Here is a 17,705-nt window from a genome sequence, read left to right on the forward strand (position 1 = left end):
ACATCACCTTTCACAACTTAAATCTACCTCAAAAGTCAAGTCTTTCTAGTATGAGAGAGGTAAGAGACAGTTCAGTGTCAGCCTGAATGAGTTCTAGCACATCATTGTTGCAATTTAATCCTGGATGTGACTTGTAGGTACTGTGGTTTAAACAAATACACATTTAACTAGCAAGATATTATACTTGAGGGGGCAATGCATAAACGAAGATGAAACTACTTCTTTGAATTCTTGGTAACTGTTCCTATACATCATTTGCACAGATGATGGAGAGAAATCCAATTCACAAAATAGCACTTTGGTTTGAAAAAAATCCATAACAGAGGATGGACTATTTACAAATGTACTATAATGCAGTATTGAAAACTGGAATCCCTTTTTGTCCAGATTTGCATCCAATAAAGTTCTACCAATAAAATTTCCAGAATACGAATCTGGCCCTCTATTAGCAAATGTTTAGTATCTACATAGGGTTTAAATAGGACCCAAATGCATCTCTAAATTATATCCCTGTAAATGTCTATCAGTTAGAAGAGAAAAATGTAATTTGATCATCTGGGCAAGTTACTATTATACCCTCTTTTTAAGCCTCCCTGATCTGCTTTTTTACATTGCCCAGACTCTGTGTGGTGATTGAACATTGTCCAAGCTGTACTGCTGTTCAAAACTAGACTCATGTTCAGCTTGTGCAATTGGAATGAGAAAGCATGTGAGAATTCAGCTTTCTTGTTCATATGACTATGTACCAAACACTGGGAGGCCAGAGATAAGAGGCAACCAAACAGCCCATCAATTGTAGCTCTTTATTCAACTCTGAAGTAAATCTTGAGATAAATCTCAAATTTGTGACATTTGTTATATCAAAAGTAGATGTTTGCAGAATGCAGAACAACAAGAAACAACCTCTTCCCCTCTGGCTAGTAGCAGAAATAACCAATTAGAAATAATGTTTTGTGATGACTGTCTCATGTTAAACTGGATTAAGTCAAGGAATACTCTAAGGTTGATTGGTTTCTCTTTTTCAAATCTATAAATGAGCCTTGAGGAAGGCTAAGTTTAAGCTTTTTTGATAAATAGCTCTGAATTTATGTGTGCCCCTGTTTATGACTTTTTAAAAACAGCTTTTTTTTGAGATGTAACTCCTATACTGATTTTTTTTTAGTATATTCACACTAAGGAAACTAACACTACAGTTAATTTTGGAATATTTTATCCTACTAAATGGAATCCAAATATCAATAACTACATTTCTCCCCAAATGTCCAAGCATTAAGCAATCACTAGTTAACTTTCTGTCTCTTACAGTCTTCTTATGACTTTCATAATTCTAACTCTAAAAATAACCTCTCTGGGCTCATAGTAACTAATGAAATTTAAAGGCATTGTGCAAGCACTTTCTGCACGTTATCCTAATTTAATTCACACAAAAATCTTATGAAATATGTTGTTAGTCTCATCTTTCAGATAAAGAAACTAACATTTAGAGAAAAAAATCTTACTCTCTCAAGGCCACATAGTTTGTAGAGCTGGGATATGAGTGAAAATATATCTACTCAAAGCTCCACACTTGTTTTTCTACTAAGTTAAAGTGGGTGATGATATAGGACTTTAATGTACAGGATGAACCATATAAAATTTCCAACGTTGTCATTTTTGCCTACAAAAATGTCAATTTCATAAGACTTAACCTAAACAGTATTGAATACCTATAGTAATTGACTTTAAAAGTAGGATTAGTGCCCTGTACTTCAGAGAGCTTTTAGCTTACTTAAGAAGCTCTCTTCATAATCATACATCTCATATGTACTGATGGCCCTTTTCTTTTTATTCTTCTTAAAGTTATCTTAAACATCATCACCCACATGAGGTCTCCATCTAGTTTTAAGGTACCCTTATAAAAGAATTTGAAAAATAATGTTGGAATTTTATACAGGAAAAGTTTGAATGTTTGATATTTTAGTAAACATAAGGGACATTACTAGTCCATTTGGAACAAGAGTCTAGAGTTTATTTTAGAACTTCACCTTGCTTCTCATCACTTTAAAAAGAAAGATGTCTCTTTTTCTCAGTATTTGACAATGGCTACATCCTAACAACTACACCAAGACTTCATGTAGATTTCAAGATATGAACTATTCTATAACCATGGAGTAGAAACTAGGACCCTCATGCCATTAGTATATAGCTCTAAGCTTCTATTTCAATTTAACCAGAAACCACAGATCACTAACTATAAGCAATATATGAGAAGACAGAAAATGGAAAGAACTAACATATAGAGAATGATAGTTTGTACCTGGAAGTACCACTGACCTTTTAAATATACACACATGAAATGACAGAACAGCAAAGTTTTGGTGATAGTGTTGGTGCTTTGAGATTTTGTTTTCTGAAATTTTTTTGTTCTCTGCCCTTTTTTCTCTTTGTCTTTTCAGTTGAGCAGGATTAGCATAAATCTTGCTTCCTTTGGAAGACTGCTTTTGGTATTTTACTTCTATTTAGCTGTTTATCCTTTGTAAGAGCACCTGATATAGATCACCCTTATGTGTAAAAACAAGAGCATTAAAGATGGATAACTACATAACAAGTTTTATTCTTGTCTAGTTTCTATGATATGGTTTTGTACAGTATTAGAAAATAAATGACAAACTCAGGAAACTCTTATTTCCCTATGTTAATTTTGGCAGGAGATGATTGCTCTAGCTAAGACTGTTGTGCTAGGTCTTATGTTATCTTGTTGGTAATGCCAGATAAGGGAAAGGGAAAAGAATAATTTTAAATTTAAGAAAATTCTAAATCACCTCAAAACTATTTGTATTCTCTTTCATCTTTCTCATAAATCCCTATCAGTACAAAGAAGGTAAATAGCAGGTTCTGTTATGATGGATTAGCATTGGCAGGTACACAGCTGGACATAACTAAGACAGTTGTTGGAAGCCAAAGTTAGGTGGATTGTTCACATCTATTGTCCAAGTTGCCTGTGTCTATTGACTCTAATGTTAATCCTCCTCCTCAGCAAACTAGCATGTGTGATGTCTCCCAGGACTTCTTCAAGAGGTTCTATTTTTCTGTTGTATAGTGATCTACCTGTCTAAACTATGACTGTATCCAGGATACACAAATTTTCTGTGTGTATACTTGGAATAAGACTTGATGTCATTAAAAGAACTATCAAATACTTCCCTTTTGTTCGGATGTAAATCTAAAGGAAGGTGCCACAGACAATCTGGTGGTATAATTATTCTCAGTTCCTAGGAGGCATTGTGCCTAATTTCTGAAAAAAAGTCTTCACTGAGGTCCTTTTAAAGTCAGAAACAAATATGTGTGTACTTTTAATTCTACCAATTAAAACTGTACTCAACATGGGTCTTTTAAAAAAATGATATTTCTATCTTTAGGCTTTCGGAAGTGTGGGAACTTGCAGTCACTGAAATAATCTGCTTTATTCCGTATTCTCCACTTTTAATTCATGCTCCTACAGATATATATTAAACTCTTCCTGTAAAATCTATAAGTCTTCTGGCAACTTTTATAGCAACATTATATAGAAAGATTCTTTCCTTCTGGGGATTGAACTAGCAGATCATAATTTATCCAATAGTATTATCATCTTAATTTTTTTTGTCATGCAGAGTCCCATCAGGTTAAAAAATCTCATCATTATACCATACAGAAGTCTTGACTTCTTGCTGAAATGGCTCTCATAGTTACAAACTATGTCTAGAAAGTGACATTTCAGGACCAACATTGTGTGCATAGAATGAACCTGATCGTCTAACCCCAAAACCATTATTTCCATTAAGAACACACTATGTTAACTATTTTTGGTGAGAAATTGGTCCAGCACTGTGTGTATAAGTAGCAAATAAACAATCTCTGTGGCCAAGCAATGTAAGGTATACCTTTGCAAAACAGTTCCTTATGTTCTAATTGTTGTTGTAGAGTTTATATACAGTTTATATACAGTTTATATACAGAAGGATTATAGTTACATGAATCAGGTAATGAGCAATGAGTACACTACTTTTGAACCATGTCTTCCTTCCATTGCTCTCTCCCAGTTTTCCTTCCCTTCCCTACCCATAAGATGTAAAGTTCACTTTCCACATAGTGTCTAGTACCATTCTTGTATTTTGTTTACCTTAATTCCACATTTTCTTTGCCTTCTCTTACTCTCCCAAATACAAATAAACTAACAAGACAAAAGGGGAAAAATCAACAACAATGACAACTAAAAAATACCCCCCCCCCTGTTTTTCTTTGGCCAGTCCTGGGGCTTGGACTCAGGGCCTGAGTACTGTCCCTGGCTTCTTTTTGCTCAAGGCTAGCACTCTACCACTTGAGCCACAGCACCACTTCTGGCTTTTTCTATACATGTGGACTGAGGAAGCGAACCCAGGGCTTCATGTATGCAAGGCAAGCACTCTACCACCGGGACATATTCCCACAAAAATATCCCTTCTTTCTTTTACTTGGAGTAATATATTTCTAGGCTTGTCTGAATATCTATTTCATTACAGCAATTTCTATTTGTAGTTATAAATATACACTCTGTGAATAATGCTACTCAGAAATTTATAAATGAGTCTGTGGTAAGATTTTCTTCTTTTCATCTGAATTTGTATTTTTTTTTTTTTTTTGCCAGTACTGGGGCTTGGACTCAGGGCCTGAGCACTGTCCCTGACTTCTTTTTGCTTAAGGCTAGCACTCTGCCACCTGAGCCACAGCGCCACTTCTGGCTGTTTTCTGTATATGTAGTGCTGGGGAATCAAACCCAGGACTTCATGTATATGAGGCAAGCACTCTTGCCACTAGGCCATATTCCCAGCCCTGAATTTGTATTTTTTATCTTCTATTAAAGCACTTCAAAAAATTTTTGAGCCTGGAAATTGTAGCTCACACTTGTAATCCTAGCTACTCAGTAATCTGAGATCTGAGGATAGCAGTTCAAAGCCACCTTCCCAGCTAAATCTGTGAGCCTCTTATCTACCATTAACTACCAAAAGTCCTGGAAGTGGAGCTGAGGCTCAAGTGGTAGAGTGCTAACCTTGAGAAAAAAAGCTAAGAGACAGAGCCCAGGCCCTGAGTTCAAGCGCTCCCCACCCTACTTCACACACACAAAGACTTTTGAATCTTCTCAAATCATCCTATAATAGGGTTATGTATTTAGGTACCAAAACATTCGAATATTATAGTGTGGAAAGTAAATATTATATCTACAATAAAGTGTATAGCTATCAGTAAGGAAGTGTTGTGCTTACTCACCAGCCCCAAGAGAATGTTTTCTTCAAAAAAAGATTTTTGTTTTTGTTTTTTGTTTTTGTCTTTCTATTTTAAAGAATGACGCTTACACAAATGACCAAGGAGACTCAGCTCAGGGGAATATAAGGGGTAGTCATTGAAGAGTCAGCTTTTATTAGTCACTTTGACTTTGTGGTACCTTGTATAAATTGAACAGAGCTTACTTGTAAGTACTTCCACATTGAAGAATAGCAAAGAACTTCCCTGAAGACTAGTTAACTTTATGTTTGTGTGGAAACATAGGTACTATGAGTGAAGAGATACATATTTTTATAAATTCACAAGTAAATATAGCAGGTTGTATGCAAGTGTACACATTTATTAACCAAACTATGACATCTGCAGGGGAAATTTAAAATAGTATAATTCCTTAGAAAAACTAACTCACCGTCCAATAAAATTAATCCAAGGAAACTGCAATTTGAGAAGTAGTGGGGGCGGTTAAAGGCAGGGGTGTAAATGTATGAACAGAGGAAGGATGGAGAATGTAGTTCAAAGAGAGGAAGGATGGAGAATGTATTCAATACAGAGCCTACATAATTAAGAAAACTGAGGGAAGGGGTTGGGAATAAAAATTATGGAGAAGAATGATGAAAAGGGTAACATCAGTCAAGATTCATTGTATTCATAAAGTGCTGTTGAATGGTAAATCCTTTGTACAACTACTTAGTTACAATAAAATACAATTTATATTGCTGAATCTTGATTTAAAATTATACCAGGTAAGAAATGCTGTGAGGTGTTTATCTCCAATTAATCAACAAAAATTTAAAAATGGTAGTGAGAAACAAACTGTAGAACATCAGCCCTGAGGGAAAAAGCATGAAGCTTTGAGTTCAAGCCCCAGTTCCTATAAGGTAAAAAAATGTAGTCAGTTCATTTTGTGTTGTTTTGTTTATTATAACATACATTCCTGATTATAATTTAATTTTAAAAATTAGTAACAAATTACTAAGAAAAAAGTATGTTAAATCCTTGTCTCTGATCCTTCAGTAGGTGTTAAACTTTTTATTAAGCCATATTCACATTAACAAAGATGGGAGGCAATACGTAGTCTTCACAACCATAGGATTGGAAATGTAGTTTTAGGATTGTTTCTGTACCTCATAGCTTGGTTTTGTTGACAAACCACAGAGCATAAAGGTGGTTTCCCACAGTTGAATTTATGCTGTGGGCAATGCAATATTGCATGAATAGGTTACTGATATTATAAGGAACTTTTTCATTCTAGTTTATCTCCATTTACTCAAGAACTCACATACCTACCTGACAAAATTATTAAGTAGCATGTTGTATAGCTCTAGAGAGGGGTTTCAGACAAAATCAGGCAAACAATTTTTTCCTATGACAAATTCAACTCTTCTATCTCACCATATAAGTCTCTCTTTTACAGAAAAGACAAGTAAATTTCTTAGATATTAAGTGATGTATCCAATGTTACTCAACCAATGAGTGGAATCCCATCCTAGCATTTTATTTTTCACTAACTTCCACAGCTACTTGTGGTACAGGCATAAAGAGAGAAATATTCCACAAGGTTCATTGCTATAATTCTGAGAAGATGGAATTTATTCTTTTTATTTAATTTTATTGTCAAGGTGATGTACAGAGGTGCTACAGTTACATACGTAAATGTGCATTCCTTGTCATACTTGTTAGCCCTCCCCATTTTTCTCCCATATTCCCTACCCCCACCCCCCAAGTTGTAGAGTTAATTTACAACATATTTTCTTGTGAGTATCCCTATTGCATTGGTTCTCCCTTTATCTGTTGTTTCACCATTTTGATGTTCCCCTTCACTTCCCTAATTGAGATTAACATATATATAATATCCAGGGTACCAAAATCAAATACAGTAAAAACGGGATAAACCATAGTAAATTTTTAAAATCACATAGTACATTGAAAATAACAATAAAAAATGCCCCGTCTTTCTATAACTTGGAGTTCATTTTGATTAGCATCATCTTATATGATCACATGCACATAGCTATTGAACTATGAGTTCCTCTGCTTGGACTATCCTAGACATTTACTAATTATTAGCAAGGAGGGAAACCATGGAATCTATGTTTTTTTGGGTCTGTCTCACTTCACTTAACATGATTTTTTTTCCTAGTATTTCCATTTCCTTACAAATGATACCATGTCATTCTTTCTTATGGAAGCATAGAATTCCATTGTGCATTGTTTAAGAACATTGAGAAGTACTTTAGCATGTGAAACAATGTGAACAGAATATTGAAAGAGAAGAGTAGGATGAATTTGAAGAAGAGATGGGATATTAAAATTCTGATATGGCTTGCTTATAACAAATGTTTAATGAAGAAAAAGTAGCACTATCAATTCATTCCCATGATAAAATTTAAGAGAGAAAAACAAAGCAAAGTACACATATAAAAATACTTTTTCATGACGTTTTTGGGGCCCTTACAATAAATATTATCTCAAACATTTTCTTTTTTTTTTGTTTTTTTGCCAGTCCTGGGGCTTGAACTCATGGCCTGGGCACTGTCCCTGGCTTCTTTTTGCTCAAGGCTAGCACTCTGTTTCTTGAGCCACAGGGCCACTTCCAGCTTTTCTCTATATGTAGTGCTGGGGAACCGAACCCAGGGCTTCATGTATAGGAAGTAAGAGCACTTTACCACTAGGCCATAGTCCCAGCCCGTCAAACATTTTCTTTATATTAGAATCAATACAGTAGTATAATATTCTATAAAATTTAGCCTAACATGATGGATGTATAAATTATAGTTATCATTATATAATATTTTAAAATATCATAGGAAGGCTGGAGGTATGGCTAAGGTGGTTGTGCTCTTAGATATCAAACATAAAGCCTTGAGTTTAAACCCTAAACCTGTCCCTCTAAAAAATCTTGAAAAGAAAGCTAAAAACCAAATTTAACCACTTGATCATCTGTGTTACATTTGATTGTTTGCTTTTTAAAAAGATAACCTTATGAATTCCCAGGCAGATGTGGAACTCCCTGTGGAACGCAGACTGACTTCAAACACATGATCCTCCTGCCTTTATCTCAAGTTCTACAATTATAGGCATGCTTTATCAGACCCAGTTTTTGCTTGGTATCTTCTATTTCCTTTGTTAATTGTTATCAGTTCACCCCCCTCTGATATGTATAACTATACAATCTTTTCTCATAATTCTTATTAAGTCTCATATGTGGCTTCTCATGTAATAACCAAAATATATGTCATTTATGTAATTGTAATTGTGACTGGATCATTAGACTTATTATGTGGTACAGTATTTGATTCTCACATCAAACCTCGGACACAGATATTAGTTACCCTGCTGATTTTGTTAAGAATTAGAGTTGAGAATGTAATCTGTGTATGTATTGAAAGGTTGTACAAAGATTTGGGTCCTTGATATGTCAAAGGTTGAAAACCAAAGTTATGCTGCTTGTACAATGCTATATTTTCTCCCTAAGAAAATTGTAATCTTTTAATGTACAGGGCAATATTCTCAAATAAATCTAAGAATTCTTACTAATGACTTACCACAAGAAATTGCTGATTACTATATCATAATGCTTGATAGGCTGATATCCAGCTACTTCCATACCAATCAAGAGTATCAACAGCCCCTTCCCTCCTTTTCCTTTAGCAAACATCTCTTTTTGGTGTTCCTTCTAGGAAGCCTTGATTCGACTTCTATTGGACAATCCCTCTGCCTGTGGAAAATCTCCAGTGGTTTAAAAATTCACAGTAGAAAGCTCTGTATTAACATCTTTCTTTTTCCATCTCCATTATTCTCTTTCTTTTCTTCACAGTTAATGAATCCTGTACCTATTGTAGAGCTCTAAGACAGCAAATTATTTTATTTTTCTTTGCTCTTTTTCTCATTTTCTAAAATATATTTTTGATTCCCTTCTTTCTTCTTGCAGCAGTGTAACTGTTATATTCCTTCATATAATCTACTCTTTATTCTACCTGGAGGCTAGTCATACATTTTGGAAATCTGGACTATCAAAAGATAATGTTTTAAGTACACTTTCTCCTTTCCAATTGTGAACAAAGTGCACTTAATTCACATACAGATAAAGAGTGTCTCTACGAAGAAATCAAGAAAAGCCAATGCAGCGAACTCCATGCAGTTCAAAAAGCAAGTCACATGATGTTTCAAGTAGAACTGTGTTATTTCCCTTCATCTCAGTGAGTACTAGTCTGCTGGGTTCTGTTTTTGCTAGGCCTTAAGAGTTTATTATGTCTGCTTTTTACCAAGGATCATTGACAGTCACTTTCTGGTGTAATGTCAAGGAATGTCCATTCAGTAGTATGAAATGGATGATACATGACCATCTACCTACGAAAACCTACAAGAATTTTAGGTAACAGTTACTTTTAATACTATTTTCCACTTTGTTGTAAGGGCAAAATTTACCTATTTACCCAAGACAAGGCTGTTAAGGAAATTATTTTTTTTCTTTTGTTCTCCTTTTTCCATATTCCTTTCTCATGGCTTTACCCCTGATAGCACTGTATCTGATTTTAATACCCTGCATATTGTATATATGTGTATTGGAATTAGAAAGGGGAAAGGGAACATCAAAACGAGAGACAAAGGATAAAAAGACAAACCAAAGCAACAGAAATACAAAACTTTATGACGTAAACCAACTGTACAACTCATTGGGGGGAGAGGGAAATTGAGCTGGTGGGGGGGAGGCAGAGGAAAAATGAGGGAGGAGGTAACAAGTTGCATAAGAAATATACTGTATTATGTATGAAACTGTAACCCCTCTGTACTTCACTTAGACAATTACATAAATTAAAAAATAAAAATAAATAAAAGAAAAAGTTCAAAAATGAGTTTTGAGATAATGTTTTAAAAATGCTGAAAGGGCCAAAGGTGCAGTTCAGTGGTAGAGTACTTCTACCATACACAAGATTCTGAATTCAGTTCCTAATGCTACTAGAATAAATTAAAAAGACTACTAAAACAATACGGATTTCACTAGAAAATTGGTTCATTTAATTTTTTAATAGTTCTGGGATTTATTTCCTGCTTTCTGACATAAGCAACACTAGCATTTGATGGAACAGAGGAAAGGTAGAAGTGTTTCTTTACACCAATATTTAGAAAAATCAAAGTTTTATGATTCTAAGTGCTAAAATTTATCTTATAATTTGGAATATTTTATTTATCTGTGGGAGCAAAGTTTTTGAGGGTTAGGTCTGGAATACTGGAGCTATTCTGAGCAATAGAAAAACAGTGAGTGTAACTGATTATCCCCCTGAGATGTAAGATGCTTTGGGAAAGTACAGAAAGCGCCTTTCCAATGAAGGATATTAATTAAATCAGTGTGCTGTAGTATCAACCCCAGCTGTCCAGCTCTTAGTTAAGAGTAGCCACCGAATAGAAATTGGGTCACTTTAGTGCTTTTGATTTGTTTTTCTAAGATAGCACAGCTTGAGCCATAGATTGCTACCATTTTAAGAAACACCAGATGATTATGGCCAGTGATGAGTTGGAATCACCTAGCAAGATATGCTAAATAGTTTCCTGCAATCTCAATAGACAAGATATTCCATGCAATTTCACTCTCTCTTGTTATTTGAAATCTCACTCTGGGTATGAAGCACAAATTATCATGGTTATCTATCAAACATTATTCACCTTCATCAAGAGTCCTCTTCGGAGGATACTGATCATTGCAGATTGATAAGATGTTTTGATAGTATTGGTCACAAAAGGCCTATTGACCAGAGTGATCTCTCTGTGGTTAGAAGAAAGTCAAAAGAACACTGGGAAGCAAAATGGAGTCCTAGGTCCTTAGCTATAATCTCTTTTCTACACTCTAAATTCATAACATATTTTTAGCAGTATGTCTATACCTGATATTTTCTAGTATTTCATGTTTTAAACAGGAATCTACAAAAGCTGACACATGTTTTTGCTTCTACTCTGACCAAAACAATGAAAAAAGTCTTACTGAGGGTCTGAGCAAAGAAAATCCATCAAGGTTAAGCCTAAATTAATTTTGAAAATTTTTGAAAATATAGATCTATATTGAAGTGTTCAATAGTGCAAGAGTTAATATTTCAAATTTATGGGAGATGTCATGAGAGCATGACAGGACTAATAACCACTAGGCTTTAAAGTAACTTGCAACAAAGACTTCTTTATTTCCAACTTATCCATAGGCCTGTCTCCTCTGATAAATAGTAGTGCACTTCACAATGAAGTTCCTGGTGATTTTTCATTTAATTTGAATAACCAAGCAATTCTAGGTAGACCTTATTTAGATAGATAAAAATTGCAGTTGGTGTTGAATGAAACAGCATGACTTCTGAAAACCGAGATTACTAATATCATATCACACAGGTTCTTTGCTTCTGTGTGACTCAATTATGCAGTTTTTGTTTGATTCAACATTGCGAATTAGCACATTTTGAGTCCCAAGAGCTTTTAGAAAACACAGTGGGAGTGACAAGAGAATAAGTAACTCAAGAAGCCTTGATAAAGCATATTAGGTTAAAAACCCCATATATTGGAAAAAAATGATATGTTTCATTACTTTTCTAATTACTTAAGGACAGAAAGACATCATAGATAATGGTAAATTGCCCATCTGAAAAAGAAGATTGTTACTGAGGAAAGTGGCCCAATTTCTGGTTACTTGTGTATCCCCTTGTTATTACTCATCCAATATATAACATTTATTGTGATGCTAATATAAAGGTACATGAATATGACAAAAGTTATCAATCTATATATGTTAAAGCAGTAATTTCCATATTAACTATATATTCTTCATAAAGCTGAAGGTAAAAGACCGTACTAGCCTACCCCCAAGAGATTGAATCTAGATTAAGGAGTTACCTAAAGATAATTGTGATAGAGATCAAACAGGAAGGAGTTCACCTAATTCTGATCTAGCTTTGACCACCCACTTTGAAGTCAAACACACACAATCAAATCTTTATTTGAAGAAGGTAAATTAGTTGACTGACAACATTATCTATAATAAAAATGAGTTATATGATTTTATGCCATCTGCAATAATACCTGCAGTAAAATCTACTTCTACTACTATGAAGTAGTACTATGAAGTGATCCTACCATGGACAGTGCAACAGATATTTTATATGCATTATCTCATTTAATGTACATTCATCACTATGTGTTTGATACTATTTTTATAACAATTTGAAAGTGAAAAAAATAAAACAGTAATAGCCTCAGAAATAGTCCCAAAGTCACACAGGTTGTAAGTAGCAAGAATCAAGATTTTTGAAACCCAGGCAGATACCCAAGTTTGGGAAAATCAGTTACCAGAGTAATTACAACACATATGAAATTTACCTCTCTACCTCATTTTCTCATATATCCCTGTAGTAAATCTCAGTCCCTGAAGAAAATACAGGTGAGTCTCTTTCTTATACATGACAAATTATAATATAACCACTCATATCTTACATTCTTACTCTTGATCTATTTCAAAATAGAATAAAAAGGTCTTTAGTGTGAATTAAGAAGATCCAGTAAACATAATATCCTCTAAATACCAATTTAGAAGTTCAAGGCATTAAACTTTACTATGTATAGGGCACTATACAAGAAAGCAGCAAGCTGGGTGCTTGTGGCTCACACCTGCAGACCTAACTATTCAGGAGGCTGAGATCTGAGAATTGCAAATCGAAGCCAGCCAGAGCAGGGAAGTTCATAATACTCTTATCTACAATTAATCACAGAAAAAGCTGGAAGTGGTGTTATAGCTCAAGTGATAAAGTTCTAGCCACAAACAAAAGGAGCTCAAGGTCAGCAGCCCAGTCTGACTTCAAGCCCCAGGACTAGCAAACAAAAAAAGCGTTAGTTTTTTTGAGTTTCTGCCAACTCAAGGTCTCAAGGTGTTTATAATTCTGGCAAAGAATATTATGTATACTGTGTATATAAAATTCATAATACAAAAATTTTTAACAATAATGTTGATAATTAAAATTTAATCAATATGGACATTCTGTTGTCTACCAAGGGATATACTTTCTTTTATAACAATTAATTCCTACAAAAAATATTATAAGTGCTACTACTGTCCTATTTACAAATGAGGAAACTGAGGCTCAGGAACAAAATATATTTTGGTCAAAGCTGCCAAATTAGTAAGCAACAAAACCAGACTAAAGTACCAAGCCCTCGGTTTCTGGACACTGAATTCTAACTAATATGCAACAATTGTTCTGAAATGAGAGACAGAGTAACTGTTTATGAACATAGAAAAAGGAAGAAAATTTTCCACTCTGGTAAAAATGATAAATATATACTGGGTATGAGTTTTCATTATTTGAAGTTTAGCTTATTCTTTGAGTAAGCATTCTTGATATATTAACATGGAAACTTGCACAATAGAAACATTAGAGTATGAGCATTTGCATTACAAAGGTTTGTTTTCTTCACAAAAAATCACCACAGGTTTGCTTTAAATAGTAGTCTTTCATAGTGTTTTCATGCTAATATGATTGACTCTCACTAAGTACAGAAAGAAATTAATGTAGACAACATTTCAATAATATGACTGTATTACAGAATACAAGTTCACCATATTTCATATGCAAACTTCAAATCCTCTAAGCAATACCAAAGAGAGAATGAAATAAAAAAAACTTAATAGTACTCATTCCAGAGTCTCTCATTTGTGTGTGTGAGTGTGTGTGTGTGTGTGTGTGTGTGTGTGTGTGTGTGTGTGTATCTTGAACTCAGGACCTGAATGAGGTCCTTTAGTTTTCTTCACTTGGGAGTGGAACTCTAGTACTTGAGCCATCACTCCACTTCTGACTTTCTGGTAGTTAGTTGGATATGAGTCTCACGGACTTTACTGTCCACGCTAGCTTCTAAAGGCAATCCCCAAATTTCAACCTCCCGAGTAACTACAATTATAGGTAGGAGCCACTGGTGCACTGCAAAAAAAAAATCCCTCATTTTATGTAAAAAAATGGAAGCTCAAAAAAAAGTAATTGAGAAAGAATCATATAGCAAGTTGAGGACATTCTAGTTAGTAGTTTGCAAGATCCATATATTTTGGTTTCTAGTCTAAGTTTCATTAAACTTTATGACCTCATTGTACATAAGAGGCAAAATAACAGGTTAATATTAACTAAAATAATGTTATTTATCTAATGTACAATGTATCATTGTATTTGTCAATGAAGATTGAAGAGATGAAAGGATGTTATATTAGCTTGGAAACATTTCAATAGTCACTCATTTCTCTTATACCTCCTTGAACCTTATTAGTGTTCCAAAGATGAATTCCATCCAAATATCTAAAGATAAGGAATTACTTCATTGGCTCCATGATAACTTTCCTTTTTAGTGGAACCTCACCCGCTTGGACTGTGAAATCAAATACACATAGTTGTCTTGTATAAATGAGTCAAGAAGGCATCTCAATCAATTTATTAGGGCTCAAAGATTTAGAATATAACTACTCGACTACTTATCAAAGTTTAGAAATGAAACTGTCTGCTTTCACTGATGATTTAGTTGAAAAATTATATTAGCCGCAAACAAGAAAAGTCTTAAAATAAATGAGGTTCAAAGAAGAATTTTGATGTGCATGATCATAGATGAGGTGTAAGCATCACTGAATTGAATAGCAATGGATATAATAACCTATACACTGTGTGGTCAGAATTTCTATCAAACTGGCCTTCATTCACAGGACTGTTTGACTCATACCATTTATATTTTTATCTCATTCATTAAACATATAATTGATTGGTTATTAAAATGCCCTACAGTATTTTTCATTACAGAAAGGTATAAAAAGTGATTTATGCAGCTTATGTGTAAATTGATATATATCATAAAAAACAAGAGTTGTAATTTGTTTCCAAAGAGTGGTTCTTTACTATCAGAACTGGTTACAGCTTTTACAGACTAAACGCTGTGAACTTAATTAAATCTGTCAGTTATATTGGTTTGGATGCCAAAAAAAAAATCCCAACTTTCCTTCATAAAGTCTACAGTTCTATATGGTATGTACTAAAATGCTTATTTAGCCTTTGCTTAAAGTATATATCTATACAAACAATGGGGACCTCTTATTCTTCCTTTGTTAGTTATTGAAGTTTTTTAATCTTCTAATTTTTTAATTTTTATTTACTTTATTTTATTTATATATAATATATATATATATATATATTTCTCTTTAAAATCACTTCATTCTGGCTAAACATAGAGCTCCCCTACTACCCAGCATCCCCATTCTTGATCATCTACCCAAAAGACCACAAACAAGAACACACTAAAAACACCAGCACAACAATGTTCATCGCAGCACAATTTGTCATTGCTAAAATATGGAACCAACCAGATGCCCCTAAGTAGATAAATGGATCAGGAAATTGTGGTACATATACACAATGGAATTCTATGCCTCTATCAGAAAGAATGACATTGCCCCCATTTCTAAGGAAATGGAAGGACTTAGAAAAAATTATACTAAGTGAAGTGAGCCAGACCCAAAGAAATATGGACTCTATGATTTCCCTCATAGGGAATAATTAATACAGGTTTAGGCGAGTCACAGCAGAGGACAACAATAGCCCAATAGCTATATCCTTATGAACGCAAAAGATGATGCTAAGTGAAATGAACTCCATGTTATGGAAACAAGTGTTATATCACTGTTGTAATTACTTTCAACATGCCATGTGAAATTGAAGCTATTTTTGTTGTTGGTGATCTCTTGTATCCCCTGCCTGTGGTTGTCCCTGTGCTATCACTGTATTTCATGTGACTAGCGTGGATACTGTATATACTGGTAGTAGAACTAGGGGAGGGAAGGGGAATATCAAAATTGACAGACAATGGATACAAACTCAAATGACTCCAAAAGCAATACATACAGAACCATTTGGTGTAAACCAACTGAACAACTCATGGTGGGAGAGAGAAAGGGGGAAAAGAAGGGGGGAATGAGGGAGGAGGTAATAAGTTGTACAGGAAATGTACCCACTGCCTTATGTATGAAACTGTAGTTCCTCTATACATCACTTTGTCAATAAATAGTTATTCAGAAAAAAAATCACTTCCTTCTATTACTTTTACATTTTTTTGTTGATTCTCAGTTGTATGTCATTTTAATCCTGTTTTTTTTCTATTTTTCTGTTCTCAACTTCTCCTTCTTCCTGAAATTAAATCAAAATCTTCATCCTCCTTTGTTTTACTCCCTTCACTTCACTTCTCCCAACTTGCCCTCCTAAATTTACTGCTAGGACCTCCAGACTCCATTGATCCTTGGTTATTGGCAGGCTAGATCGAGGGCATCTTTGGTCAATCTGATTTAGTCAAAGGGGTGCTTAGAGCAATATTAGCAGCCCCAAAAGAAGTAAAAGCAAGAACAAACTCAGTCACAATTGTACCTGGCAACTGAATACAGAGCTCAGGGTTGGATTTACTCTAAAATTGTAATCAGCTGGAACTCTAAATCTGTTTCTATATACAAAAAAGTGAGGTAGTTTTTCTGTATATAATTGTGAACCTCTAAGAATTATACAACAGTGGTTGGTAAGGTTTGCTTCTGGTCTTGAACTGTGCCAAGGCGAGCTAGTAAACTACTATTCCCAATCTAAATGGGCAAAAGAAGCACAAAAAAGATGGTAAACCAAGGAATCTCATCTTCCAGACAAAATAAGGAGGAAACAGAGCAGTTGATCAAAGATCTAAAGGAGAATCCTCAAAATGCTCCACAAACTCTGCTGCAAAAATGATAAAAAGTTTGCGTCACTTCAGACAAGTAATCTAGAGAGTGAGGAGGCAAATCAAAGATTAATACATGAATGGGATGAAGTAAACCATAAGTAAATAGAGAAATTCATGGCTCCCACAACCACAAAGTTAAGCAAACTCCAACCAAAGGAAAAAGAGTCCTAAGAAAAGATAGGTACTTGGCTAAAAAACTTGAGAGACAGCACTCAGAACCAAATTAATGAAGTACAGATGTCCTTACAGAACCTAAGAGAGAATTAGAACACAAACATGGAAGCCATTAAGAAAGGCCAGTAAGAAGGAAGGGAGACAAGAAACCAAGTTGTAAGCCCAGGGAACAGACTGGATGATGCAGAAGATTGAATTCCAGTAAGAGAATAAAGCATAGACATTATGGAGAAAGAACAAGAAATAATACAAAATCTATCCAAAAAACAAGACAGATCGCTTCAGGAGCTCTAAGATACAATTATGAAGCCCAGTTTAAGGCTAAATAGGTATTGAAGAAAACCTAGAGAAGGCAATTAATGGAATGGGTAATTAGTTTAACAGAATACTAGCAGAGAACTTCCCAAATATCCATAAGGAAAGGCCTGTCCAGAGACAAGAAGCATTTAGAACCCCAAACAGACCAGACTAGAAAAGGACATCACATTGACACATTG

The sequence above is a fragment of the Perognathus longimembris genome, chromosome 28, assembly GCF_023159225.1.
Source record: "Perognathus longimembris pacificus isolate PPM17 chromosome 28, ASM2315922v1, whole genome shotgun sequence".
Taxonomy (NCBI): Eukaryota; Metazoa; Chordata; class Mammalia; order Rodentia; family Heteromyidae; genus Perognathus; species Perognathus longimembris.